This window comes from Hemiscyllium ocellatum, chromosome 8, assembly GCF_020745735.1.
Source record: "Hemiscyllium ocellatum isolate sHemOce1 chromosome 8, sHemOce1.pat.X.cur, whole genome shotgun sequence".
NCBI lineage: Eukaryota > Metazoa > Chordata > Chondrichthyes > Orectolobiformes > Hemiscylliidae > Hemiscyllium > Hemiscyllium ocellatum.
The window spans coordinates 43143739-43171727 of NC_083408.1; the positions used below are offsets into that span (position 1 = coordinate 43143739).

The 27989-nt window shown below is 40.7% G+C and overlaps 1 protein-coding gene across 13 annotated transcripts in view; it reads left to right on the top strand.

Annotated features, from left to right (window-relative positions):
- Positions 1–27989, top strand: part of LOC132818134 (alpha-(1,6)-fucosyltransferase) — a 752369-nt gene that overhangs the window by 499548 nt on the left and 224832 nt on the right. The window lies entirely within an intron of this gene.

Genomic DNA, 27989 nt, shown 5'->3' on the forward strand with positions numbered 1-27989 from the left:
ACATGCTGATTTCTGCATTCACCTTGAGTGGCATTATGCTGAAACTTCAGTGATCATGCATTTTTTTTAACTTTGAATGGAGTTTGCAGATGATGGGCAGGGTAGATCGTGGCGTGTGAGACACTCGACATCTTGCCAAATATTTGTACAGAAGCAAGTATTGTGGTTGTGCAGGTGGTTCGCAAACAGTTGAGATTTCATCCAGGAGCCATGTTTTCCTTTTGAGATGGAATTTTACCGTCCTCACTTCCTTTCCAAGACTTCTGAGGTTTACAGATAGAGTCAATCCAAGTTAGAAATAATGTGGTGAGGATGCAAGGAAAGGGAGGATTGTATTTTGTGTCATACATACTGTGACCTGTTCAGGGACGTTTTGTCACTCAGCATATAGATTTGCTTTGGCGTATGCAATCACCCTGAGCAGCTACTGTGTCACAGAGGGATTTCATATGTCGTTAATAGGGCCTTTATTTGAATCAAGGGGTTCAGTTCAGGCATGAATCCTGATCATTGATGCATTTGTGTGTCTGTGTGTGTTGTCCACACTTGCGTGAGCTTTTCTGGTTTATAATGAGTGTGAGCATCCCACGCAACCTATTAGAACTTTAAGGGGGCCATTTTTCAGAAGCTATGATGAGACATGCAGCCCTGTTTCGAGTTAAAAGGGGTGCCAGGCAATAGGAGATTTGCAGGTGTTGCTACTCCAACCTAACATGCTCAATTTTTTTTAAGAAAGGGAGATCTGAACCTGCTAGTCAGACAAATATCAGTACAGGAAATCTTTACCTAGCAATCACTTCCAATGTCAAACTGAATTCTCATTTGGGACGGGTATGGGTTGAAAAGGAAGATTCGGTATGAATTTGTTAATTTCCAGTTATATCTGACTAATCTGATTGCGACTTCAAAGAATTTAATGATGGTTGTGGAGTGGCTGTGTGCTTGGACTTTCATTAAATATTTAAGTACCTCCTAACAGACATATTCATCTCATGGAAGCACATGGTACGAACTGGATGGTGGTAATATTGGTGTACAGTTGGCTAATGCATGGGACGTGGAGGATAATGGTGTGAAGGTGGAGCGAACAGTACAGTAATCTCTGAGTTTGGCATGAAGGTCAATGTTTTACTCATCCTGAAAACATTTTTTGTATTTGAGTGCACGGGATGCAATTTTTGAAGTTTGTGCTTGATTGCAGAAGACATTTTAGCAACATAGGTCAGCGGTTTTGGGTGAACATGATGGTGTCAGCACTCATCATTATTAAAGAATGAGTTGACCAACTACTCCTCGGACCTTCACACAAATGCATTTAAATTTGACAATCAACAAGTAGTCATTTAGCTTGCTCCACCTGAATCTCAGTGACTCAGCATTCAAACACATGAATTGGGTAAAATGGTTTTGTTGAACCAAATACATATCAATATCGGTGCTCGAAAATGTTTTGAACTATCTGTTCAAGGAAGAGATTTTTCAGTGTGATAAGTCCAAATTACTAATAAAAATGTCTAATATTGAAAACTTCCCTCACACTGTGTCTAGTTCTTGTCGCCCTGTTACAGGAAGGGTACTATTAAGCTGGAAAGGGTTCAGAAAAGATTTACCAAGATGTTGCTGGGAATGGGGGATTTGAGTTATAAGGAGGGGCTAGATAGGCCAGGACACTTTTTTACTGGAGTATAGGAGGTTAAGGGGTGACCTTAAAAAGGTTTATAAGATCATGAGGGATACAGATAAGGTGACTGGTAGATGCCTTTTCCCTAGAGTGAGTACTTCAAGACTAGGGGGCATAATTTTAAAGTAGAAGGAGAAAGATTTAATAAGGATATGAGGGGCACCATTTCTTCCAAAGTGGTTTGCATGTGGAATGAACTTTCAGAGGAAGTAGTGCATGTGGATGCAGCTCCAATGTTTAAAAGGCATTTGGATAAGTAAGGATAAGTGGAATTTGGAGGGATATCGGCCGAGCGCAGGCAGCTGGGACTAGTTTAGTTTGGGATTATGGTCACCATGGACAGGTTGGACCAAAGGGTCTGTTTCCATGATGTATGACTGATTCCACAAGTTCAATTTCTCCAGATTGTAAAAAAACTGGAGATCTTATGGCAGTTAAAAATTAAAATGAAAAGGATGTTGTCCACTTCTTTCTGTTTCTTTTATGTTCCTCTCCCCTTGCTCCCTCTCAATGTCCATCTTTCTTCGCTTTTGTTATTTCACTTTCTGTTCATGGCTTTGACTTTACATAGAATTTGAAATTCAAACTTACACTTCCTGCTTCTGACTTTGTATCTCTCAGCAATTCATCCAACTGACTGAAAAGTCAAGCTGTTGTTCCCTCTCTCGGATCCAGTCCAGAGGCCTACCTGTTCTGGATTCCCAGTGACTGGAAGTTGCTACTCAAAACCATATGGAAAATTTGTAGGCAGCTGTAAACACAATGAACAGTGAAAGCTATTGTCTATCTCTTTGTCTGCCTAACTGTTAATTTCTCTTTCTTGGCTCGATCTCTTTCAGTCCTTCCCTCCCTTACCCCATGTGTCCAGCATATATACCACGTTTTCCTAGCTACTGCCAGTTTGGGAGAAGGTTCACTCAACTTGAAGCATTAACTCGGCTTTCTCTCCACAGATACTGCCAGACCTGCCAGGTTTCTCCAGCATTTTCTGTTTGTGACCCATGAAAGCTGTCCATTTGCTACTGATTGCAGCATCGAGGATATGGTTAATAGAAGCGTAAACTGTTTTTAATTGGCATCTGCGCAAACCGACGGAATAGACAAACGGATTGAAGATTTTGACTTAGGTGGATAATTGTAGAGTAATGAAGTTTATGGGAAAAATTCATGGAGCAGTAGTTTAATTAAAATGATGCCATTTTAAGTCGAGTCCAAAAACCAGATGGTCTGGGACTGCATAATCATTAATTCTTCTGGGTTGCAGGGCAAGTTGATGAAGCAATTAAGACAGTGCCTCGAATACTTGTCATTATAAGTAGGAGCATGAGTGAAAGTCAGACTAAACATTCACCAATCTCCATTTAGGACTGGAATATTGTGTACAATTCTGGGCACAACATGACAGGAAGGATGTCAAGGCATCAGTGAGGCTACAGAAATTTACCAGGATGATATAGCAGATGAGTGGGTTCAGTGATAGGGAAAGATTGGAAAAGCTGTGGTTGCCCTCTTTAAATAAGAGCCCTAATTCAAAGTAGTCTTTTGATCCACCATGTCAATCACTAACAGGGTCATGGATTTCTCATGAAAAAGACATGTTAGTTGAATGAGAAATAATTTCACTCAGAGTGCTGTTGAAGTGTTCTGCAACGTGATGCTGAAAAGGCTGCTGGAATCTGAATTCATTGGAATCTTTCAAAATTAAATTGGACAAGTGCTGAAAGAGCATGCATTTGCAAAATTATGGGCAAAATGCAGGGGGTCTGGGACTAAATTCAAAGAATCCGTCGTATTATGTACTGAGCAGCCTCCTCAGTAACATTAGATGATTATATCAATCCTGAAATTTCTGAGTTGAATGTTTAAATCACTGACTGCTTAAAGTGTCTCATTGTTAAACAAAAGCATAGAAAATGGGAGCAGGGGTAGGCCATTCTGCCCTTTGAGTCTGTTGCACCATTCGATTCGGAACCTTGTTCCCACTTTCTCCCCATACCCTTTGAGTCTTTTAGCCCTAAGAACTAGATCTAACACCTTTTTGGAAGCATTCAGTGTTTTGGTCTCAACTGCTTTTCTGTGGCAGAGTCTTCCATAGGCTCATCAGTCTCTGGGTGATGAAATTGCTGCTCTGTTGTAGGGGATAAAGTGGGAGAACCAGATCCTGGATCCAGCCCTGACGGAATGTAAGATATGATTGTGACAGTCTCCCAGCTAGCAGCCCCTTTGTACTTGTAGTAAAATAATGAGCGCTGGAAGTTTTTAATGGCCACATTCATCCCCGTGCGGAGGACAGATATTTAGCACAAATAAACAAAATAATATGTACCTGCAAAACTGAACATATTAAAAGCTTGGAAAGTTGTGTGTTTTGTGGACAACAAGGTGTATCGTTATATCCAAGCCCCTTAAAGTTAATTATATTTGTTTTAATCATTAACTTTAGCATTTTGATTTGAACTACATTTAAATTTTTCGGTCCTACAGCCCTCTGAGATCTTTGTGCGCCTCTGGTTATGGGTCTGTTACGTACCCCCAGTTTTCACCCATCTCCCGCTGGAAGCTGTGCCTTACCCTGCCCACATTGTAAGCGCTCACCAATTGCTTGGTTGATGTATTGGGGGACTTGTTTGGTAACTACATTGGTGTTCAATGTCTTAACAAAGGAGGAGTGATTGGGATAAGGTTCATGAGGTGGAGACAATCTAAGGATGTTTGTGATGCACCTTGGTTACTCTTAAACTCGTCAGAGGGGATGCAATGGCCTGGTGGTGTTCTCACTGGACTGTTAATCCAGAGACTAAGGCCATGTTCTGGGGACCCAGGTTCGAATGGCAGATTGTAGAATTTGAATTCAACAATTCTATTGTTGATTGTCAGAAAAACCAACCTGGTTCACTAATGTCCTCGAGGGAAAAAAAACTGCCATCCTGACCTGGTCTGGCCTACATGTGACTCCAGACCCACAGCAATATAGTTGACTCTTGATTACCCTCTGGCCGACTACGAATGGGCAATAAATGCTGGCCGAGCCAATAATGCCTTCATTCCGTGAATGAATAAAAAGAGAACTTGTTACACAAGAGGAGATATTCAGTTCTATTGAGCAATATGCTTTATCCCATTCTCTCACACAATGCCTCTCCAAATCCCATTTAAATTACTTAGAATATTTAGAATTAGCTTGGAAACGGCCTCCACCATTTGTTTGGATAGAATATCCAGATTCTGAGGACTCCCCTGTAGCCAAAGATTTTAAATTGGTGACTTCTCAGCATCCATTCACCAGATCTCTTCCTACTCTATCAAAACCTTTCGGTGTCTTGAAAACCAAAATTCATCTTCTCTGCCCTTAAGACAGTGGTCCAAAATTCATTAACTTCTCCCTCATACTTGCACATCTCCTTCTTATAAGTTACAATTTTCTTTATAATGACGTGATTAAATAAAAACAATGCTTGATTGGCATCGTCTCATAGATTTTAATTCCAGTACATTTTGGAGCAGTTTAATTTTTTGGCCTGACTGAGCATTGTTCACAAATGTAATCAGTTAAGGTGTGCTGTTTTCCATTAGGTTTTGCTCCTCATTGGTTTGTATATTGGAGGATGCTAGTCAAGTGGCAATTAGCTTTGCTTGTCTTATATTAGTTCCTGTCCGAAACCTGAATGTGCATCAACTCAGAGCAATTTCACGCAAGAAGCTGTGGTGCACTTAAAAACAAACTGTAAAGTTTTATTGATGCAACCTATTTTTCATCTTGACAGTTGACCAGGAGACAAGAAAATACAATCAAATGCAAATGTAAGTCTGATGCAAGCGCAGAATTCCAATTTATGGAACCAGTTACGAAACATAGGATGCACTCCAATCTGCTGAATTTGTGCATTTTTCTTCTCATCGTTTGAATTTTGAGATGTTAAACATTGTAACTCAATGGGGTGAAATGCAAAGATTGTTTTAAGGAGTGAATTGTTTCTGCCTGACATCCAATGTTAGCTAATTTGTCTGTCATTTTGGGAGATTAACAAACTTAAACAGCTCTAGTCATTGGAACGTTATTGCACAAAATCATATCCCCTTTACTATCGATGTCTCCCAAGTTATCTCCCATTGCATGCAATACCAGCTCAATAAATCAGCAAATTATGTACTATTCAGAGAAAATCTCAGAGATCCAGCATATCTCTCTGAAAATTGCAGGAGGAAGGATTTGTATTGCAAGCCCTGTCCATGAACAGTATATGCCCAATTGTTGTTGAAAACTAAATGAGCCAATAGTTTAATATAGTGAATTATTTGCATCTTCTGCCAGTTGTAATGCAGCCACTATGGAACATGCAAAAGCATTGTTTTTGTCTGACACCATTAGGCTAACTTAACCAATTAGGTATTCAGTGATTTTCAAAGAGTCCAGAAGCACCAAAGTAGTGTTAATTGTACATCTACTTGTTATAATTGTACCTTTCTTTGGAAATAGAGTTGTTGAACAAAAATGAGCTTTAGTCTCATTGGAAATACAAAAGGAAGACTGCCTGTGAAGGAGCATGTTGAAGGTGTGTGATTCAGTTTGAAGAAAAGCAGCACAGACTTACATCTTAAATGCATCATGTAAATCTAAAGACAAAAGAAATGTTGCATTGATGCACTTCATCAAAGTACAAAGTCAAAGTAGCTGAGGAAAGCATTGCAACAAGTGGCTGCAGTAGCCCTAACTATATTTCTTCTTCATAAGCTGTGCGTGGTCTTTTATGATCCATATCAGAGCCACAGAATCTTATGTATGGTAATCTGCTAGAGTGAGAGAGTGCTTCATTCCAATTTTGTTTTTTGTCGAAGCAGAACTTTGCACTTTCCCAGCTCAGACCATCACTGTAATATAATGACAGTCAATTTTGTTGTGGTTCACATCCTGAGTATGTGATCTTCAACTATTCAGCTGTGTACAGTCTCAAATTAATGTTAAGTGGATTGAGGAGTGACTCAGATTGGGCAAAGAGTAATTCCTCAGCTTATCACCATTTCAAATTTGGATAAAGAAATGTGGTAACTCAGTAAACCTCTGAAAATGAAAGGTTCAGCTATTAAGAGTCACCATGTGAAGATAAAACAGCCATCTCTTTCATATACTGACTGCTATGCATCTCCAGCATTTTCTGCACTTACCACTCTTTTATTAATCTTTTCATATTCCCCGAGGCGTCCTTAGCACAATGCAATGGTATCTTTTTGCCAGGTACAGTGAGTTTCTTGAGGCAGGCAAAGCTTAAATTGAGACTACTTATTTATTCTTGGTAAACAAAAAGAGAGCACTGTGCAATTAATGTTGTGGTCCATATTGTTTCAGATTTTATCATTTCTGCAATGAAATACTGACAATGTTGTTGAATGCGATTAACATTGTTTAAAGATGTCTGATCTTTTATATAAACGGAGGCAAAGAAATTGAGGGAACCAGGGAATTAAGTTGCTCAAATGGAGTGCAGATATCCAAGGGAATTTAACAGTTTTAAAAAAACCAAAATTAAAAAAAGCACCACCCACCAGACACAGTGAATGGTTTATGAGAGAAAAACTGTAAAGTTTTGGAAGACCTTCTTTAACTTTAATTGAATCCTGCAAGTCAGACTGGAGTTCCTTCCTTTTCACACCCAGGATTATCATGGGTAAACTGTTTAATGCATGGTTTATCCTTTATTGCATTGTGGGTTCCCTTTGTCAAGTTCATATCAGTTATTTTTCCACTTTGCATTCACTGAACTTGCTATTCATAATGCTATTTCCTCATTCAATTTCTCTAAAAGTCTGCACTCTGGCCCAAGTTGGATTCATAATTGCTAGTTCCTTTATGTTGCTGGACTGAAAAAAACAATAGACTAGGTACAATAATGAGGATAGTGATGTGGCGAGCTGGCTCACAGTTATAACTGAGATAAATCAGACAGGCAATTCCAGATACTCACACATACCCATTTAAATGTGGAAATTTGTGATTTGTTGCCAGAGTTGACCTGCTGTCACCAACAACCCTGGCGTTGAAATGAATGTATTGAAATTGGAACATTTGTCTCCTGTTTCCACTTTAAAGACAGATAAATTCAGCGATGATGCTTGCAAGCAGAAGTGTGTTCTTAACAATGTGAAAAGTAATCATTAGTGTCGAACAATCTCTCTGATCATGGAAAATGACTCTTCTAAACATGGCAAAATGTAAAAAGACAGTAGGTAGTGTTGGAGATTTTTAACACGTAATTGCATTTTTACTTGTTCTGGTTCTTTCATCACTCTCCCATTTGTAATCTCCAAAGTTTGTTTGTGTTGATGTAAACCTAATGAATGTTTTCTGCGTTACACTCCCTGGTTTGGACTCTGTTCGCTGCAGTGATTCTTCAGCCTAATTAGTTAAGAGCCTTTGCCTTGCTCCCAGATGTCACAGAGGAGTGTGAGGCAATAGGTGAGTTGACTGTTGAGGGAGAGACTGAACTCTAAAACCTACAAAACCTTTGTCATCAAGGTAAATGGAGAACGGTGTTGTTGTATTGCTGAACACAAAATTCTGACTGATATTTTGTCACGGACTGGGGGAATGGGAAGGACTAATTTATGATTACTTGTCCTTGCTGAGACAGCAGGGCATTGTTGACTCCTCCCTTCCCTTTTCACTCTTGTCTCTTGCTAAATAAGGCTGAGGGGTGTTCTGCAGACCTTGTTTCTTTTGGATACCAATTTTTCAAATAAACACACAGCAAAATCCTTTAAGATAAAATCAAAGGTAGGGTTTATTAACAAAACATCCAAAATGTGGGGAATTGCTGCATTCCCAAACATAAACAGTCATGAAGTTGAGGAAAAAAGGGACTGAGGTAGATTATCAGCTAAAGGTTTTAGTAAACCAGAAGCGTTAAAAATCATTTCACACGAGTTTTATAACTTCCTGGCATAAGTGTCCAATAATATTACGTTCAATGAGCCAGACCTGTGAGTTGTCTTTATTTCAGGCAGAATGTAGGCTTATTTCCATCCAGCAGCTGGGAGGCTCCCATGCAGGCTGTCAACTCAACCTGAAGTGCTGCTCCATCCCAGGAGGTCAAACAGTAATTGACTCAGAACTTTAGAATTGTATACTTAAGCAGTTCAGCCAGTTCTGATTTTAGATCTGTGACAAGGACAGGCAATTCAGGAGCTGATGAGCCATCTCTTGGGTTCCTTGGAAGTTCATTAAGCTAACAGCGCAGCTTTTCATCCCCCATCGGAGATTCCTTTGCGAGATGATGAGGTGATTTTAAAAGCTTCAGTGCCCATTTTAGCATAACAGGGTCTTGATGTTTTCCTTTGCCCAGAATTGTCTGGAAGCAGAATGCTTGTTCGCAAGTTCTTTGTGCCAGCTGTAGCCAGACTGTCAATACAATGCAAGGGCCGAGAAGATTTCTGGAAGTATAATCATGTGATTAACCTTGGCCATTTTATCAGTTCAACAAGATTGCCCATTTCCTTCCGAAACCGAATTTAAACTCTGAAATGTAGGAAAATACAGTTTGCTGTGGGATATTTCTCTTCATTCCCTCTCTGAGGATCCAGATCAAAACATTTGACAAACTCTGAACTCCATAAGACAAAGGAGCACAATGAGGCCATTTGGCCTATCTGGTTTGTTTTGCCATTTAATCATGGCTGATATATTTCTCAACCTTCTTCTCCTGCCTTTTTACTCTAACCCTTCCCAGTCAAGAACCTAACTATCTCTGCCTTAACTAAACTCAATGACTCGGCCTCCACAGCCCTTTGCAGTAATGAGTCCCACAGATTCACCACCCTGAGGCTGAAAAAAAATTCTCGTTGTCTCAGATCTTCGTCCCTTCACTCATAGAACCCCTACAGTGTGGAAACAGGCCATTCGGCCCATCAAGTCCACACTGACCCTCCAAAGAGCATTCTACCCAGACACCCCCCCTACCCTATCCCTGTAACCCCCATAGCTAATCCACCTAACCTACACATCCCTGAACACAGGCAATTTAACATGGCCAATCCACTTAAGCTGCACGTCGTTAGATTGTGGGAGGAAACTGGAAACCCATGCAGACACAGAGAATGAGCAAAGTCCACGCAGTCACCTGAGGCTGGAATCAAACTCAACCCTGACGCTGTGAGGCAGCAGTGTGAACCACTAAGCCAATGTGCCACCCCACTCTGAGGCCATGCCCTTGGGTCCTACTAGGAGAAACATCTGCTCCATGTCTGCTCTATCCTGGCCTCTCGATATCCTGTAAGTTTCAACGAAATTGCCCTCATTCTTTTAAACTCTGTTGAGTGCAGACCCAGAGTCCTCAGCCGCTCCTCAAGGAGTCCAAGTTGGCAACATGCTCTTTGACACGCGTGTTGTATTCCTGAATTATGATCAGTGATGGTAGTTGCTCCTGTTTCTTTCCAACGCACGACTGTGCAGGAATCTCTCCCACTCCGTTCCAGTGTGGGGAGAATTTGCAGATTGATACTTAACCTGTTTGGCGTAATGAGTACACCTTCCTTGGCCACTCAGTCCTGGAGTGGGACTTAAGGCTGAAACCTCTGGCTCAGAAATACCAGTGCCACCATCTGTGCCACAAGACCTCCATATCCAGCTCAGGAAAAGGGAACAGCAAACTTAATCTTGAGCAGTATCTTAGTGCAACAAGGTCACAAAAGACTTGACATTGTAAAATATGCGATTACGCTCATTACTATTTTCGTCCCATTCAGCCTGTGTTTTTGAAATAGCATTTGTTGTTTGTGAATATGTTAATAATAGCATAGATTCCACTGAATGTATTTATAAAGTCTTCATCTCTTGCTATAAATATCTGTGTCACAATAAAATGTACTTCCTCCTGCGTTATATAAAGTTGGAGTGAATTGGAGTGATGCATAACTATTAGTATCAGATACTGACCCTAGAATTCACTGTCAGTCAGATGCAGTTCCAAATACATACAGCAGGTAGAATGTGCAAATGCAATGTGCCAGGTCTAACACACTTCAGTGACCAACCAGGAAAATTTCCCCTCATGTCTGGTTTTGACAAGCAGTGCACATCCTACACCTATGAGTAGTAGCACATAGAGGATGCTGAGAAGTGAAGTTTGAATTTGTTGAATCAAAGGCATATTTCCACTTAGTGGCACTTGATTTGGACAATCCAAATGGTTTGATCATTAGACTTGTTGCAGGTTTGTTGTTTTATTAGTCATTTCATTTTAAAGGAAACATTTAGTCTACTATGATTAATTGTGTTGTCTTTTTCCTTTTGGAGATTTGACAAAGTTTAAGGAACTGTGGTTTGCAATATCCATGCAGCTAAAAGCTGACTGATGTATTAATATGATCACCAGCAACCAGAACGATTGAAAAAATACAGCGTACAAAAATGCCAATTACTCCATTGGACCTATGCTGACTACATGAAAGAGCCACCTTTTCTAATCTCACTTTCCAGCGTATGGTCCAGGTTGCAGCTCTTCAGATGCAGATCCAGGTTCCTTAGAAGTGAGTTGAGAGTTTTCATCTCCACCACTAACCCGGACAGTGAAGTTCAAATACCTAATACCTTCTGGGTGAAAAAGATGTTCCTCATGTTCTCTTCTGACCCTTCTACCCATCAGCTTAAATCCCTGGCCATCAGTAACTGACCCCTCCACTAGTGGAAACAGATCTTCTCTGGCCACTCTATTCAAGTCCTTCACCATTGTATACGACTCCATCAAGTCATCCTACAACCACCTCTGTTCTAAGGAAAACAGCCACAATTTTCAAGCCGCGGCAATATGTTTATAATTTTCCTCTGTACTCTTATTGGAACAATTATGTCCCTAAGCAAGGTTGTCATCAACATGGGATTAGGCTAATGAAAAATAAGCTATCTGCAATTGACCATTTTTCATTGTTCCTCTTCATGTTGTGTAGCCAAACAAATCTAACGTCAATTTTAAAAGTTCTATCTCAAATTCATTCTTGTGGTATTCAAACTGGAAGGTAACATTGTAATTTATCAGATTCCCTAGTGCAGTCAGACATTTGAGAGAATTGCCTTTTCAAGAACAATCACAATTAGAAAACATTATCAAGGGAGGTATTGCTACTCATGCTGCAAGTGTTCAGGCAACCTCTCACAAGCTAGACAACCTTGGTAGTGAATGTTAAGCAGAATGATTTCATTTAAAGGCATCTGAAATAAATGAAGTCACCAAAGAAGAATCTAATGAAAATGTAACACCGATAAAAGCATGGACACAGTCACTGGGCATGAGCAAAATTCATGTGCAACATAAGTGTGCGTTAATTACTCAGATAAAGGAGCTTGCTGACATTTATTGACTGAAACTATTCTCAATAAAGTAATTAGGAATCAGGATAATGTGTTAAAACAACCTTGTAAGGATCATGGGTTGTACAATGGCAGTTTTATATGATTTCTCTGTTTATGACTCCCCCATTAATCATGTGTGTTATCATTGGCCTTCATATTCAGAAAATCATTTTATGAAGGACAACTGAATTAATTGCTGGAATAGTCCAATAAATAAAAGTGCAATCAATGTTAACTGGGGAAAATTCTTCTGTGGATGCAAGGTTAACAATGAGAACAATTGTATCTCTCAGGAAGGTGGTATACATAAAAGACTTTGAGATCAGCAGCGAGAGACAGAGCAAAGACTATTATATTGAGTGCCATCATTATGTTGTTGCCTTGATGATGCTGGTCTTGTCTTCATAGAATTTTCAATTGTTATCTGATTGGTGGATTTTGGTGAAGGGTAATTAACCGTAATATGGCAGATCGATGGAGAAGATGCGAATGTTGCTAAAAGTCCAGATGAAAGATCGGATAAAAGCAGGAAGGGGATGCTTGAGACAGAACTTTTAAAATTTACACTTTGGATTTTTTTGGCTACACAGCATGAAGAGGAACAATGAAAAATGCTCAATTGCAGATAGCTTGTTTTTTGGTAGCCTAATCCCATGTTGATGACAGCTATGCTTACGGACATAATTGTTCCAACGAGAGTACAGAGAATGACAAAAATATTACCACGTCTTGAAAATTGTGGCTATTTTCCTTAGAACTGAGGTGGTTGTAGGATGACTCGATGGAGTTCTATACAATGATGAAGGACTCGAATAGAGTGGAGAGATCAGTTACTGGCAGCCAGAGATTTAAGCTGATGGGTAGAAGGGTCAGAGGAGGACATGAAGATCACCTTTTTCACCCAGAAGGTGATGGGTATTTGGTGAGTGGTGGAGATGAAAACTCTCAACTCATTTACGAGGAACTTTGATCTGCACCTGAAGAGCTGCAACTGGACCATACGCTGGAAAGTGGGGTGAGAAAAAGTGACTCTTGCATCTCGCCACTATAGGTCAGCTGGAGTAAATGGCATTTTTTTAAGCTGTATTTTTTCAATTGTTCTGGTTGCTGATGATCACATTAATATATCAGTCAGCCAACCTTTGGAATACTTCAAATATGTTTCTGATGACTCCATTTTCTTTCTGCATTCTAAATCATATCATGTTCACCATTTTAAATTGGACTTCAGTAAGCCTAAGATTCGGTGAGCCAAGAAGATTTCTCACTCTGATGAGGAAACAAATCTTAAATGTTGAATTTTCTTTGTGGAAGTGGTGCTGGTGGATGGGGGAAGGGAAATAGGGAGGTAATTTTGCTTGCAGCCAACTCGAGGATTCCTGCAGTGTCAGACAGCCCTGTCAAAGGCCAAGAGCAGATGCTGCAGTGATCATCTGTTAGAACATGTCATTGATTGTTGCTGAGTAAATTGTCATTTATTTAGGCAATGCAAATAGAGCTGTGGTTTACAAAATAAATAATTATTACTTTTACGAACTTATTTTTTGTATGAGAAGTTTAGGATCACCAATGTGTCTCTTTGAGTCATGCATATCTGAATGATCGCCAATTTGCTCAACAGTCAATGTTGGCTTACCCAGTTGCATGGAGGGAAGGCTCAACGGCCCTGGAAGAAAGTAGAAAAAAAGCCTGGCTCCCCCTCGATACACTTGATTTCAGTAGAAATAATCTGGGTATGCGTCATACAGCCAAATCCATTCTTTTCCCATGTATCATGAAAGGAAATGTGAATGCACTTCTGTGCCTTTTTGAAAATTGTGTTTGTTTTTGCTAAGCTGCAGAGTCCGAGCATGTTCCCGCATCCTTCCTTTTCCCAAATCCACATCTGCTACTCATAAAACTTTTTGCATCTAATTGGGTTAGACTGTTTAACCCAATCTATGAAGGGGTTCAAAGAGAGCCCCTGCAAATAGAATCCTCTGGTTGTTATAAAATGGAGAGTATTGTCCTAGGTAATGGTTCTGAAAGGGTTAATGTTTGAAATTGCATTGGATTCCACCCAATCTGACAATGTCATACAGTCTTAGGAAGGGAAAAGTGAAGACTAGCTCTAGATCCTGATGGGGGTCAGACTTGTCATGTTTGATTCCTACTAGTCTTCATAATAATATCTAACTAGCCAACATAATTGCACATATTGCTGTCATACAATAGACTATGCCAAGTTGTTAAGAAAAATTTCTCTAACCAATGCGATTATGTTCATCCTCAAGCTGTGTAATTTGAACAAGTTCTTCGAGTAAATCGAGAAAGGATGATTTGATGGTTATGATGCAGTGGTAATAGCATTAGCTTTGAACCAGAATTCTAAGTTCAAGTCCTTCCTGCACCAGATGTGTGTAATAACCCATCTGACAGGTCAATTGAAAATATATAGAAATGATCAGGGGAGTGCATCTTCACACCTTATAATAATGTTTTAATTTAAAATTATTAAGCATCTGTTGTGGTTCTGTAAGTTCCCATTGGCCATTTGATTTTCTTTTCTGTTGCAGTGCCCTCTAAGGAGTTATCTTACCCATTGAAGTTTAGTTTAAGAGAGTAGAAAAGAAGATTGAAAACTGCTCTTGTGATGATGTTCCTACTTTTGGGCCAGAAGATTAGTGTTCAAGTCCTGCCTGCATTCGCAGTATGTCACAGCATAACCAAACAGGTTAACAATAATTAGGAAGGATTAATAGCAGTGTCATTCCCCAACAAAAAGCTGGGAGTAATTGGTTCCACATACATTCAATGGAGAGGTGGTTGCTTGCTGATTAACTCAGAAGTAATGCAGGTATAAATTAAAATAAGAACAATTGAGGAGTTATAGAAACACACACGTACGTTACTTATCTCTTCATCGCTCTGTCAATTGCCCTCTTATGCAGGAGGTTACTGCGAGAAGTGAGATGGGTTGTGTGTCATTAGCTGATTATTTTCTGGCTTTGCACTTACTTCAAGCTACAGACTATATTCTGAAGAATTTGTGTTGCAGACGTTTCATCCCCTGTCTAGGTGACATCCTCAGTGCTTGGGAGCCTCCCAACCACTGAGGATGTCACCTAGACAGGGGATGAAATGTCTGCAACACAAATTCCCAGCTTGGCGAACAGAACCACAACTACGAGCACCCGAGCTACAAATCTTCTCACAAACTTTATATTCTGAAGAGATCTCTAATCTGTATGAATCCACCAGTTGAAGATGAATATTGACATTCTGTTGTGAAACTACTTTAGAGATTTTTTTGTTTGATTCCATGCCTTTTGTTTTTTACCTTGACAGAATCCAAATATAGCCACACTGCTATTTTGAGTGGCGTAGAAAAACAAACTCTTGCCATTAGCACCTCACTGTCTAGATCCATTCCTTCAGTCTGATGTTTACAACACATTCCACACTGACAAAGCAGCATATTTTTAGTTTCAAACATTGGTGGCAGCTCAGGCTTTGGGATTTATTGCTCCGTGTGACTGGATGCACTCATCCATAAACCTGGCATTCATTTTGTCGATCCCTGAGCGATCATCTGAAAATTGTTCCTGAGTGTAAGCAGAATATGGAATTTGTTCTGGTTGCTTCAGCAGGGCTGCTTCTGCCTTGCTCATCCAGCTTCTGGAGGGAAAAGTATTTTTCCAATAAATTGCTGCCTGATTAAATTGATGTTTAAGGAGCGAACACCAGCCATCATAATATATTGAAAATAGTCAGCTGGATTAGTCCCAAGAAATGTGATGATACAATGTTAATGTGTATTATAGTCAGTCAGTTACTGCCTTATTTCTGGTTTTATTACTATGAGTCTGAAGAGGTTTTTTTGCATTGAATTAAAGAATGAAGTTAAATTCAAAATGTACACACGCACACTCTAATGAAGAAGCATAAAAACTAGGAGAAAAAGTAGTCCATGTGGCTCTTTGAGCCTGTTCCACCAGTCAGATGATCATGACTGGTCCTGTATCTCAATGCCACCCTCCTGCTTTCTCCCCATACCTCTCTAAAATCTAAACATTTATCTAACGTCTCCAGTTCAGAATGCTTAGGAGTAAACTATTTCCAGTTTTCAGATTTTTCTGGAATGTATAATGAGATTAGAGTATCTAATCACAATATGCAACCTAAAAAGCACTGTAAGTATAAGTGTTTACCTGAAACGCACAAGTGCCAAACATTGTAAAGCAGCAAGAAAGAAGTGTGGTTCCTACTCACATCGTGCATCTTCCATGCTTCCATTCTCACAGCACTGTACTAAAATAATGCTGATGATGTTGAAGGTCAACTCCAAAAAGAACCCAGACAACTGTTGTTTCTAAACATTGGATTTCTAGACCAGAGAGGTTGAATGCATTTAATTGCACAGTGGGTTCAGCATTGGCCTCTTATTTTGCAGACTTGTCATTCTCTTCTGCATTTGGGTTGAAAGGTTAGTGTGTGCTGGCTGTAAGAGCTTTACCTGGACCAGTCTGGGCATGGGCTCATGGTACAGAACTGTTATTCACAATCCAAGGGCCCAGGCAGCTGATACAGGGAGGCATAAGCTTTATAAGGTGTATGCTGTTCTGAGGTTGGGGCTGAGTATTAGGATAGAATATGGGGTCCTCTGATAGCCTAGCTTTAATGCATAATGCTGTCCCTGGGTATCTTGAATTGACCTCGAAACTTAGGCGAAGCGGTATACTACCTCAATCCTGCATCCTCTGGTCTGAGGCAATGCCGGGTTTTGGATATTTCCAGGTAGAACCTCTTGTGGAGTGATGTCTGGACCACACTGAGCTGCCGCAGTGCCTAGCCAAATTGTCAGCTTCTGAAGGAAATGAGTATGAGCAAGATGATTGGACTGGAGAAGCTAATGGGACAGAAAGTTGATAACCTGCCAGGACTTGATGGTCTAGAGTGTTGAGGGAGGTGGGTGTGGAAATAGTTGATGTGGTGTTGATTACCTTCCAAAGATCTGCCGGTTCTGGATGATTCCTGTAGGTTGGAATGTAGCACGCCACTATTTAAGATGGAAGCAAAGGAGAAAACTGGGAATTGCAGACCTATTGGCCTTGCATCAATGGCAGGGAAAGTGCTAGAATCTGTGATAAAGGAAAGGTGAAAAAGAGACCTGATTGGGCACAGTCAGCATGGAGTTCCAAATTGGAAATCATATTTTGTGAGCTTGTTTGAAATTTTGAAGGTGTCATATATTTAGATTTTCAGAAGGCTTTTAATGGAATTTTCTGCAAGATGCTAGTTAGAAAATTTAAAGCATGGGGTATAGGCGTGGACTAAGGATTTGCCATTGGGAGAAAGCAGAGAGTCAGAATAAATGGGTCATTCTTGTATTGGCAGGCTGTGACTAGCGGGGTACCACAAGGACCCAGTACATGACTCCCAGCTGTTAACAAAATGTATCCATCATTTGGATGTTGGGGTCAAATATAATATTTCTGGATTTGCGGGATGATACAAAGCCAAATGGGAGTGTGCACGGTGAGGAAATTGTAAAATGGCTTGAGGAGGATTTGGACTGGTTTAGTGCTTGGTCAAGATCATGGCAGATTATAATGTAGAAAATGTGAGGTTCTCCATTTTGGTAGGAGCAGCAGATGTGTGGAGTCTTTGATTAATGGTAAGAGGTTGCAGAGTGTAGATGTGCAAAGGGACCTAGGTTTCCTGGTCACTTAAGGCTAATGTGCAGGTGCAGCCAACTGTTAAGAAACTCAAAATGTTCGTCTTTATTGCAAAAGGATTTGAATGCAGGAATAGTGAAGTCTTGCATCAGATTTTTAGGAGTTTGGTTACACAGCATCTTCAGAGCTGCTTGCAGTTTTGATTTCCTTACCTCAGGAATGATATTAAAATGGAGGGAGTGCAACAGAGGATCAGCAAACTTGTTTCTGGGATGGCAGATCTGCTCTTTGTAGAGAGCGTAAACTGGGCCTGTATTTTTTAGATTACTTACAGTGTGGAAACAGGCCCTTCGGCCCAACAAGTCCACACCGACCCGCCGAAGCGCAACCCACCCATACCCCTACATTTACCCCTGACTTAACATGACGGGCAATTTAGCATGGCCAATTCACCTGACCCGCACATCTTTGGACTGTGGGAGGAAACCGGGGCACCCGGAGGAAACCCACGCAGACACGGGGAGAACGTGCAAACTCCATACAGTCAGTCACCAGAGTCGGGAATTGAATCCGGGTCTCGGGCGCTGTGCTAACCACTGTGTCACTGTGCCGCCCACTATATTCTGTATAGTTTCAAAGGATGAGGGGGTGATCTCATTGAAATTGATAAATTGCTCAGCAAGATAGAAACAGTTTATGCAGATAAGCTACTTCACCTGGTTGAGGAATCCAGAAGGGGGATGCAACTTAAAAAGAAAGGAATGTTACTGAGGTGTGAGATGAGGATAAATTCTTTTTCTCAAATGGGTTGTGCACCTTTGGAATTTTCTATCACAGAGAGCTGTGAGTTTGTTTAAATTTGATTGATTTCTACCTCCCAGTAGTACAGGGTTGTGAGAACAATGTGGGTAAAAAGCATTGTAATGTTCATTCAGGTGTGATCATATTGATGGCTAGGGTAGACTCAATGGGTAGAATAGCCTTCTCCCATTCTTATTTTTTGATGTTCTGCTTTACTGAAGCTGGTATCGCAGACTAATCTCTGTGTTTCACCAACTATTATAAAGTGAGCACTAGCCATCTTGCCAAGATGGTAGTCTTGATAATGAAAACTTTCAAATGGAAATAATCTAAAGTTGGTCTTGAAGGCAAATGGTACGTCCAACTTTCCTTTAGCAATGTAGACTATGGGATTGTTATTGGAAGAAAAATTGATCATGCATTGTCTTGGAATCAAATGGTCTCTGTAGTTTGTGTGGGTGACAACCTCATGTTAAATCGTTGATAAAGACACAGATACTTGTTTGTGTCAATTTCCACAAGTCAGTTTCACAACTTATAGAATGTGGTCAACCTATTTTTGTCCCCTCCTTTATCATCGTGATTCCTATTCTGAATCTTTGACCAGGGATGCAACATCAGCATTCTACCTATCCTGACTCATAATGCTGTCTACTGGATCATAAGATTCAGGGAAGTAGCCACTTCCCAAATCACAAGATGCTGTGTTGCGGTTTTTCATTCATGTAGCAGAGCTGTGCATTGCATTAATTGGTTTTGATGACTTCCAACAGATTACATTCCTTGTTTGCAAAGTCTGATATGTTTAGCTACTTGAGCTACCATCAGGTCGTAAGATGTTAAATGTTGTGTTGGAGTTCGGACTCTGTCCCTGCTTCCTCGCTCCGGAATGGACTGCGAATACTTTTCTCTAATTGGGCGGCACAGTGGCACAGTGGGAGGCACGATGGCTCAGTGGTTAGCACTGCTGCGTCACAGTGCCAGAGATCTGGGTTCAATTCCCGCCTCAGATGACTGACTGTGTGGAGTTTGCACATTCTCCCCGTGTCTGCGTGGGTTTCCTTCGGGTGCTCCGGTTTCCTCCCACAATCCAAAAATGTGCAGGTTAGGTGAATTGGCCATGCTAAATTGGCCGTAGTGTTAGGTGAAGGGGTAAATGTAGGGTAATGGGTCTGGGTGGGTTGTGCTTTGGCGGGTCGGTGTGGACTTGTGTGTTGGGCCGAAGGGCCTATTTCCTCACTGTAAGTAATCTAATCTGAAGAGAAACCTTTAGCTGTGTAGCAACACCGCCATATATTTTACAGAAATCGATTGTAATCTGTAGATTGCTTGAGATAAACCTCGTGATAAAGGAGCATGACTCTCCGTATGAAGAAGGGTGTAGCAAATTTGTTGTGAATTGGAAAGCCAAGCTGTTTCCTATGTTGCATCAGATAAAGGAGCATGCCCTCATCATTCTTCAGACTTGCTTTCTCTTTGATCCAAAACTAAACCTTTTGATAGATTTCTTTTCATGGTCAGAATTGTGGTATTTTCCATACTTGCACTGCTCTTCATTCAGAAAGATTCCTTTCCCTTGGATTTTCTTTGTGCACCAGCCTAGCAAAGATTAAAAGAAAACAAGATAGTTCAAAACTGAGTTTTAAAATCTCTGATACAATGTATGCATGATGATAAATGTACAGTATTGCAAGATGATAATTTGTGTAGTATGGTAATACTGCTTTCAAGGCTTTGAAATATCAGACTTGAAGCATGGTGAGTCTGTGCAGCAGTAGGAAAAAAGACTGATTTCACTTGGATATGTTCAACACATTTCAACATCCTCATTAATAATGAATATTTTTAATCTGATGCCTGTCTTGCCTCACAGTGCATGATATTGTTATCTGGTGAAAGCATACTGCTTTCTAAATGTAATTAGTCATGATGTGTCGTTGGTAATCTAAGTTATTCATCTTTACGTTAGAATAGAGACCTTCTGTGCCTTTCAAGTGACCAGCTTACTTTAGACAAAGGTGAAGTAATGACTTCAAAGCTTTGAATCCTGTAAGGTTTAAAGTTGGAGGATAATTGCATGGGTAAACAATGTACATTTGGTGTAGCTGAGGCATGAATAGTGACAGGTAAAGAGAGACTCGTCCTCAACCAATTAATCATTTATGACGCTCCTTAACCTGATTGGTCAAAGGCACTGCAGCAAGACTTTGTTTGTGGAGGTACTTTTATTCATTTACAAGAATTGCAAGCTGCGATTAACAGATGTAGAGAAACTGCACCGTAGCTAAACATTGTGTCTGCTAGTGACATTTGAGTCCAAACCCCATCCAATGCTGCAGATAGCCCTGCAACAACAGTTACTTTCTCATTCTGGTGCTAACTTAAAAGTAACTTTGGGAAGCATGGGTTTAATGTGGAAATCAGATGATTTTGTCTTTTCCACTGATTTGACCAGTGAGAAATAACGGACAATTCATCGTGTCAGTCAGAAAGGCCTGTGATACAGTTTCAATTTGAAAATGCCCACCTTGATGTCTCACTTGGACGGTGTAAAATGCACCTGGTTGTGATTTGACAGCAAAATAAATTAATCTATTGAGGACTGGAATAGCTTTGGCATTAGAAATGAAAGCTGAGTGGTTGACCAGTTGTGGCAAATTCACAGGGTCTTGGCTACTTTGGGTCTTTTTGGGTGCTGCTACCTTACTTGAAGGATTGTGATATGTTAATTATTTGCAGTGGGAGGCATGGTGGTGGTGTTGGTAATGGGATGAAGAAAGTATACAGAACAAAATTTCTGTACAATTTTAATCAACTGCAATCATTCAGCATTCAGTCATTTAGCCGAAGGGAGAATGGTTACGTTATCATTGCCAATCACTGAAAGGTTGCTGGCATTTGCCTGAACATAAAGAATAGCTTGGAGGATATTATATTCACAATTTCTTTCTGAACAAAAAGGTCAGCCGAAAGGCAATGGAAACAAAAACACATTGAATCCCTTGTAGAATCCCTACAGTGTGGAAGCCGGCCATTTGGATCATTAAGTCCACACCGAACCTCCAAAGAGCATCCCACCCAGATACACACCCCCGACCCTACTCCTGTAACCCTGCATTTCACAAGCCCCTAACCATAGTATCCCGGGTAACTATAGCGTAATTTAACATGGCCAATCCACCTAAACTTGCACATCTTCGGACTGTGGGAGGAAACCTAAGCAGAATGTGGGGAGAATGTGCAAACTCCACACAGTCGTCCAAGGCCGGAATCAAACCCAGTTCTTGGTGCTGTAAGGCAGCAGAGCTAACCATTGAGCCACTGTGCTGCCTCTCACTTGTATTTAGAATGACAGAAATCACACAGTGCATTTGTCTTCTCTGTCCTCAAAAATGGTTAATCAAATCCTGAAGGTTCCATGTGGGTCATGTGTACACACTTTCTGTGTGAAGCATGGACAATGCCGTATTGCGAAGGTGCTTATTGGATGCACTACAGTTTATAGGAAGCATGCAGAGCAGACAGAAGACGATGCCAATCAGCATGCATCACTGATTTAAAACCAATGCTATTCAGTGTTTAAGTCAATGCCCACCTTGAACTGTGGACAGTTGAATGAATGTCAAACTGCAGAAAAGACAAGTACCCAATAATGTTACAGGATCATCAAATACATTCAAGTTATTTACTAAATTAAAAACCAAAATCGGAAACAAAAATGGTGATTGCTTGAAAAGCTCAGTAGGTCTGGCAGCATCTGTAGATGGAAAGCACAATTAACATTTTGCGTCGAGTGACTTTTCCTCACTTACTTACAAGTTGATTTCTGCTGGCTGTTGCTATAGCTCAACACTTTATTTGCTTTCCATTGTTGTTGTATATGTCCATAGTGAATGAGATATCTCATGCTGAGGTACATGTTCCTGACTGGAAGGCGTTTGCATTAGCAATTGCTCACTGACAGGCTAAGCTTCTCGAAGTGGGAGGGGAGAAGGCTTCGTAGCCAGAAACTATATCTGAGTGGGGAGAAATTCCACCACCTAAATCTCAGTTTGCAACTTAAGAGCTGGGCAGGGACCAAATTGTGAATGGTTCTACAAGTAATCCAGTGACGAACATCCATGTGGATAGCTCATCCTACACTGGTGTTGCAGATAGTCACAATGACTTGCAAATTCATATTGCACTGTAGTGCAAGGGAAATGTTTGAGGCTCACTACCCAAAGAGAGAGGATATCTTCTTTAACGTTTATCAGAGGGAAGCAGGAGAGCAAGCACAAAAGTTTTTGAAGGGTTTGCAGCTTCCCAACAGCGCACCATACAATTGAGATTGCAGACGTTGCTTCCTGAGTGCCACATTGCCAACTTTACCATGTACCACAACACACAGGGATTCCACTCCATGGTGGTGCAGCTAGTACGTGACTACAGGTAACTCAGCAGACAGATGAAACCCTGGTCAGCAGGCTGCTTTCGTTTTGAGATTGTGTACTGTATATCTGTGTTTATCTCAATTCCCATGGCAAATCTAAAGATGACTACCAAAAGATTGCTGACAAAAGTTACCTTATTGACATGAGTTGTGTCTTGGGGTCACGTCCCACAGGCTTGATTAGTGTGACCATGAAGATGGTTGTGCTGCCTGATGAGATGTGACAGAACTAACTGTCAGTATGATGAAGCAGTAGTTCTGCTGCCTAGACTACCTGAGTAAACCCTGCGTTACTTGCCTAATTAAGTCTCTGGCTTTGCAGAAGTCTGCTGACTGATGCAGAAACCTGCCATCAAATGGGGATTGGAGGGTGCCACTGGCTATCCGCCGAGATCACTGAAGGAGCAAGAACAGGAAGAGAGGCAGCAACTTCAACCATTCCTTCCTGCTCAGACTAAACACAAAGACTTAATTTGAACACCACGAATGTCGACACAATTCCCTACTCCTCAACAGTCCCCCACTCCTGGATGGCAGCGTTATGAACAGTGTGGGTGGCAGGAAATCACAAGGGCACTGCCAAGTGCTGAAGATGGGGATGGAGGGGGGATGAATGCTGTTATCCTGAGAAAGGGTAGCTGCTTCATGCTGCAAAGAGCCACTGCACCTGTCAAGCGGTGGCAGTCAAAGACAGTAGTCTGTTAGAGGGCGGAATAATGTGACAGGTTCTTCTGAACCCTCCCAGCCATAATTGTTGACTTTGCAGGTTGTCATTTTGAGCTCCGACTGAAGCTGAGAGACTTTTTCTTTCCAGAGGCTGCATTGGAAGTTGTCAGACATGAGACACTGGGTGCACTAGTGAGTCAATCATCATTTCCATGCTGGAAAGGCTAGCTGCAGGCACCGTGCCCACATCACGCAGCACAGATACTGAAGAGATGATGGACTGAACCAAGATCCCGTTATGATGGGATGACCAAGTACATTCTAAAAGTAGAAGTGCTGTCCATAAAGCTATCTGATGGCATTCACTCTCATTCTTTGTGGGAATCTTTTAAAGTGCATGCATGATATTGCCTACTAGTTTTCCATGTTGATAATGTGCTTTTTAAGAAGGCGACATGGTGGCTCAGTGGTGAGCATTGCTGCTTCACCCAGGTTCGATTCCAACCTCGGGCGACTGTCTGTGTGGAGTTCACATGTTCTCCCTGTATCTGCATGGGTTTCCTCAGGGTGCTCCGGTTACCTCCCACAGTCCGAAGATGCGCAGGTTAGCGGGATTGGCTACTCTAAGTTGCCCTCAGGGATATGTCGGCTAGGGGGATTAGCCATGGTAAATGCAGGGTTATGGGAAATAGGATGGGGGAATGGTTCTGTGTGGGATGCTGATTAGAAGTTTGGTACAGACTGAGTGGGATGAATGGTCTCTATCTGCACTGTAGGGATGTTATGATTCTTTGAAAATTGCTGACGTAATATTCTAAACTATTTTCATAATTCAGTTCAGTTCCACCGACCTAATTATGAATTCCATCTTCAGTTGACCTCGAGCAATCTTGGAGATCTTGTTAACAATGAATTCATGCAAATGTTACCTCCATCCCAATGCTCTCAAAAGCCCATCACCCTTTTGATTACATTTTGATTTTACTTTTGCATGTCCCAGTAAAAATTAAAGCGCTCCATGCTGGATTGACAAAAGATGAATTGAAAGCCGATTTCAGTAATACTGGTTGTCAATTGTTTACCTCCAATTCATGATGCAAATATTAAAGATTTCAAAGTACACATGAGATACATTGAGTTTCAAACACTTCACTTCAGTTTATGCTGACTTCTAATATTGTATCATCCATCAGTGCTTTAAAAGATGTTTGCTAGTTACCGATTTAACTTTGATCTAACTCATTAGCATAAATAAGCTATCACGCTCCCATTGTATTAAATAAATGAACTTAAACACACTCTTGTGTAATATCTACTGCTTACATACATATATTGGTTAGATGTAGCAATCCATTCTGACACTGTCACAATAGAAGGACACAAAATGTTTCCATGGTTAGAAGTTCAGACGAAGTCAATAAATCACTTTCCCATCAGACATGGTGAGTAGACATTCATGTCTGATTTAATATCGAGCCTCGTCTGTGATTCGACATACAACCCTTGACATTGGTTTCTTTTAGGTATCTTAATGGTTCAGCATAATTAACTAGATCACGTGTAAATTGCCAACAGCAACGTTCTGAAGGACAAAATGTTTCATGTAGCTTAAAAATAACGTTCCCTTTGGTACCTTCTTTTATCTGGATGAAATGCAATTTATTTCTTTCAAAACCAAACTGTACATGTTTTAAAGAAGGTGGGGTACTGTTTTTATACATAGAAATGTATTAGGTAAGGAATATTTGCAAAAATAGTTTTGCAGTGGGCAAACAGAGCTGGTGTGTGTCTGTTACACAAATGTTGCTGTGCTTAATTCAGAAGTTCAGCTTTTATTGCAAAAGCTGCACAGTACGTCAAGGTGAACCTTGCATCAGCGAGATTCAGAATGTTTCTTATCTCTAATCCCAGAATTTTGGCTGGATGTTGTGAAGCCAAAGCTAGCCATGAGAATCTTGTGTTGAGCATCAATATTAGCTGGACAGCAAAATAGTGACGGCAGTGATGAGTAAGAGAATTCATCTCTAATGTTTCTATTGCCAGAATTCTAAAGCAGCCAAATGAGATTTGTTTGAATTTGCCTATGTCCTGAATGAAATACAAATGACCATCAAACGAGAGAAGTGTGGCACAATAGTGCAAAACTACAAAGCATGTATATCTTGCCTCTTGTAAACTCCTTCTTGAAACTCTTCTAGCTAGTCCTAGATAGAAATGAGGCTCCCTTTAGAGGTGAAAAAATATCATGACACTAAATGAAGGTTTGTAGAACCTTTCTGATTCTGGAATATCCAAGTTTATCTGTTGCTGTGAACGTTGTTCCAGATTCCAGTTTGGGAGAAACACACTGCTACGAAACAGACTTTGGAACAGTTCCCATGGATTGGAGGGAAGCTGATATGACACACTGCTATTTTCAAAGGGAGGTTGAGAGAACACAGAATTATTGATCAGTTAGCCAGACCTCATGAGTAAAAAGAATGCCAAGAATCCTTTGTATAAAACCTTGAATAGCAAAGCACTTGGAAATCAGTGACAAGATTATGCAGAATCAGCATGGATTGATGAAAGGGATATCATGACTGACAAAGCTTTAGAATTTTTCAAGGATGCAACTTGTCGAGTTGATAAGGGGGAACCCATGGACATACTTTACCTGGATTTTCAGAAGACTTGTAAAATTGAAATGTATGAAATTGAGGATAATGTACTGACATGGATGGAGAACTGCCTGGCAAACAGGAAACAAAGACAAGGAATAAACTGATCAGTTTCTGAGTGGAGCTCAAGTAGTGGGGTCCCACAGGAAGGACCATCAAAGATGGCCACCAGGCGAATGTGCTTGTTTTCCCAATCGCTACCTTGGCATGCCCGAGCTTCTGCTCTTCCTCCCATCTCATTCCCCAGGTGCTTTCCCCAGCACAGCAAGGACCTCAGCTACTCTGAAAATATATTAATAAGTTAGATGAGACAATAATATCTTCAACTTTCAGATGACACAAGTTGGTTGGGAGTGTGAACTGAAGGATGAACGCACGCAGAGGGGCATCAGTGTGATGTGCACAAGTTGAGTGAGTGGTCAAAGGCATGGCAAATAAAGTGTCATGTGGATAAGCATGAGATTATCTACCTTGTACCAAAAACAGGAAACAGATTATTATAAGTGGTGATAAGTTGGGAAAGGAGGGAGGTACAGTTAGACCCAGGTGTTTTTATACACCAGTTGCTGAAAGTTCAGCAGGCAATTAAAGAGGCCAACTTTGTGTTGGCCTTCATAGTGTAAACGGGGTCAGGTTGAATCCATTCTTCAGATATTTTCTAATCAGCCAGTTTAGGGCTGTTACTGCACAGCTCTGGGGCAGGTGGGAGCTGAACTTGGGCATCCTAGTCCAGGACTGTGGACATTACCTCCATCCTTTCAACCAACTTAGCTGGGAGTAGCTGCACACTTCACTTTGTCCAGTTAGCTATAATAATGTTGGATTTAATGAGAATGGCTCCCTACAACTTGTCATGTACTCAATTTCCTGATCTATCGCAGCTGCTTTTTCCCGGACTACAGCTTCCAGTGAAGTGTGTGGCTTCTGTTTTCAGAGAGAACCCTGTCTGATTGGAAACACTGATACTCAGTGATTATTATTGTGAGAAACCCCTGGAAGAGCTATTGTTTGCCTGAAAAAGTTAACTTTATCCTTCCAGGCATTGTGGATTAAAACTGTGGCTCTCAAAACTGGCTGGGCAGATCCTCCTCCATAAGAGACTCTCCTGAGTCTGTGCTGCACTGCTGGCCTCATGAAGTAAGCAAATCAAAGATGGCCACCAGGCGAATGTGCTTATTTTCCCAATCACTCCCTTGGCATGACCAAGCTTCTGCTCTTCCTCCCTCCTCATTCCTTCAGTGCTTTGTCCAGGCTTCCACCCAAACTCTTGGAAAGACTAGACAGGCTGTACAGTGAAAAGCAGACACATTGATCTCAATGGTATCTCCAATGAAATGCTGAGTTGCTTAAAAGCATTACAGACACTTGACATGTAGCATTTCCATGTTCTAAGTATTATCATTTCATTGATGTATCTGTGATAGTTGATCCATTTCAAAATAGATCCGTCAACAAAAAGATGATTGAGAATCACTGGATTAAATGTATATTTTAATATTAATTTTTTTTGTGCAAGCTTAAGTTTAAAAGAAGGTGGAAGTCGATAGTTCTTAAGACTATTGTACTCATTGTTAATTGAACACCACATGGTCCATTTAAGGAGTGAGCACATTGTAGCAATTACACGTCTCGTGTTGCTTTTGTTAATCTTTGACAGAACGTTGTAAAGAGAAGTGAAATAAAAAAAGAACAGCTAGTTATTATCAGAGCAATACAAAATGTTCATGACAAGTAAGTGATAAAAACTGGAGGA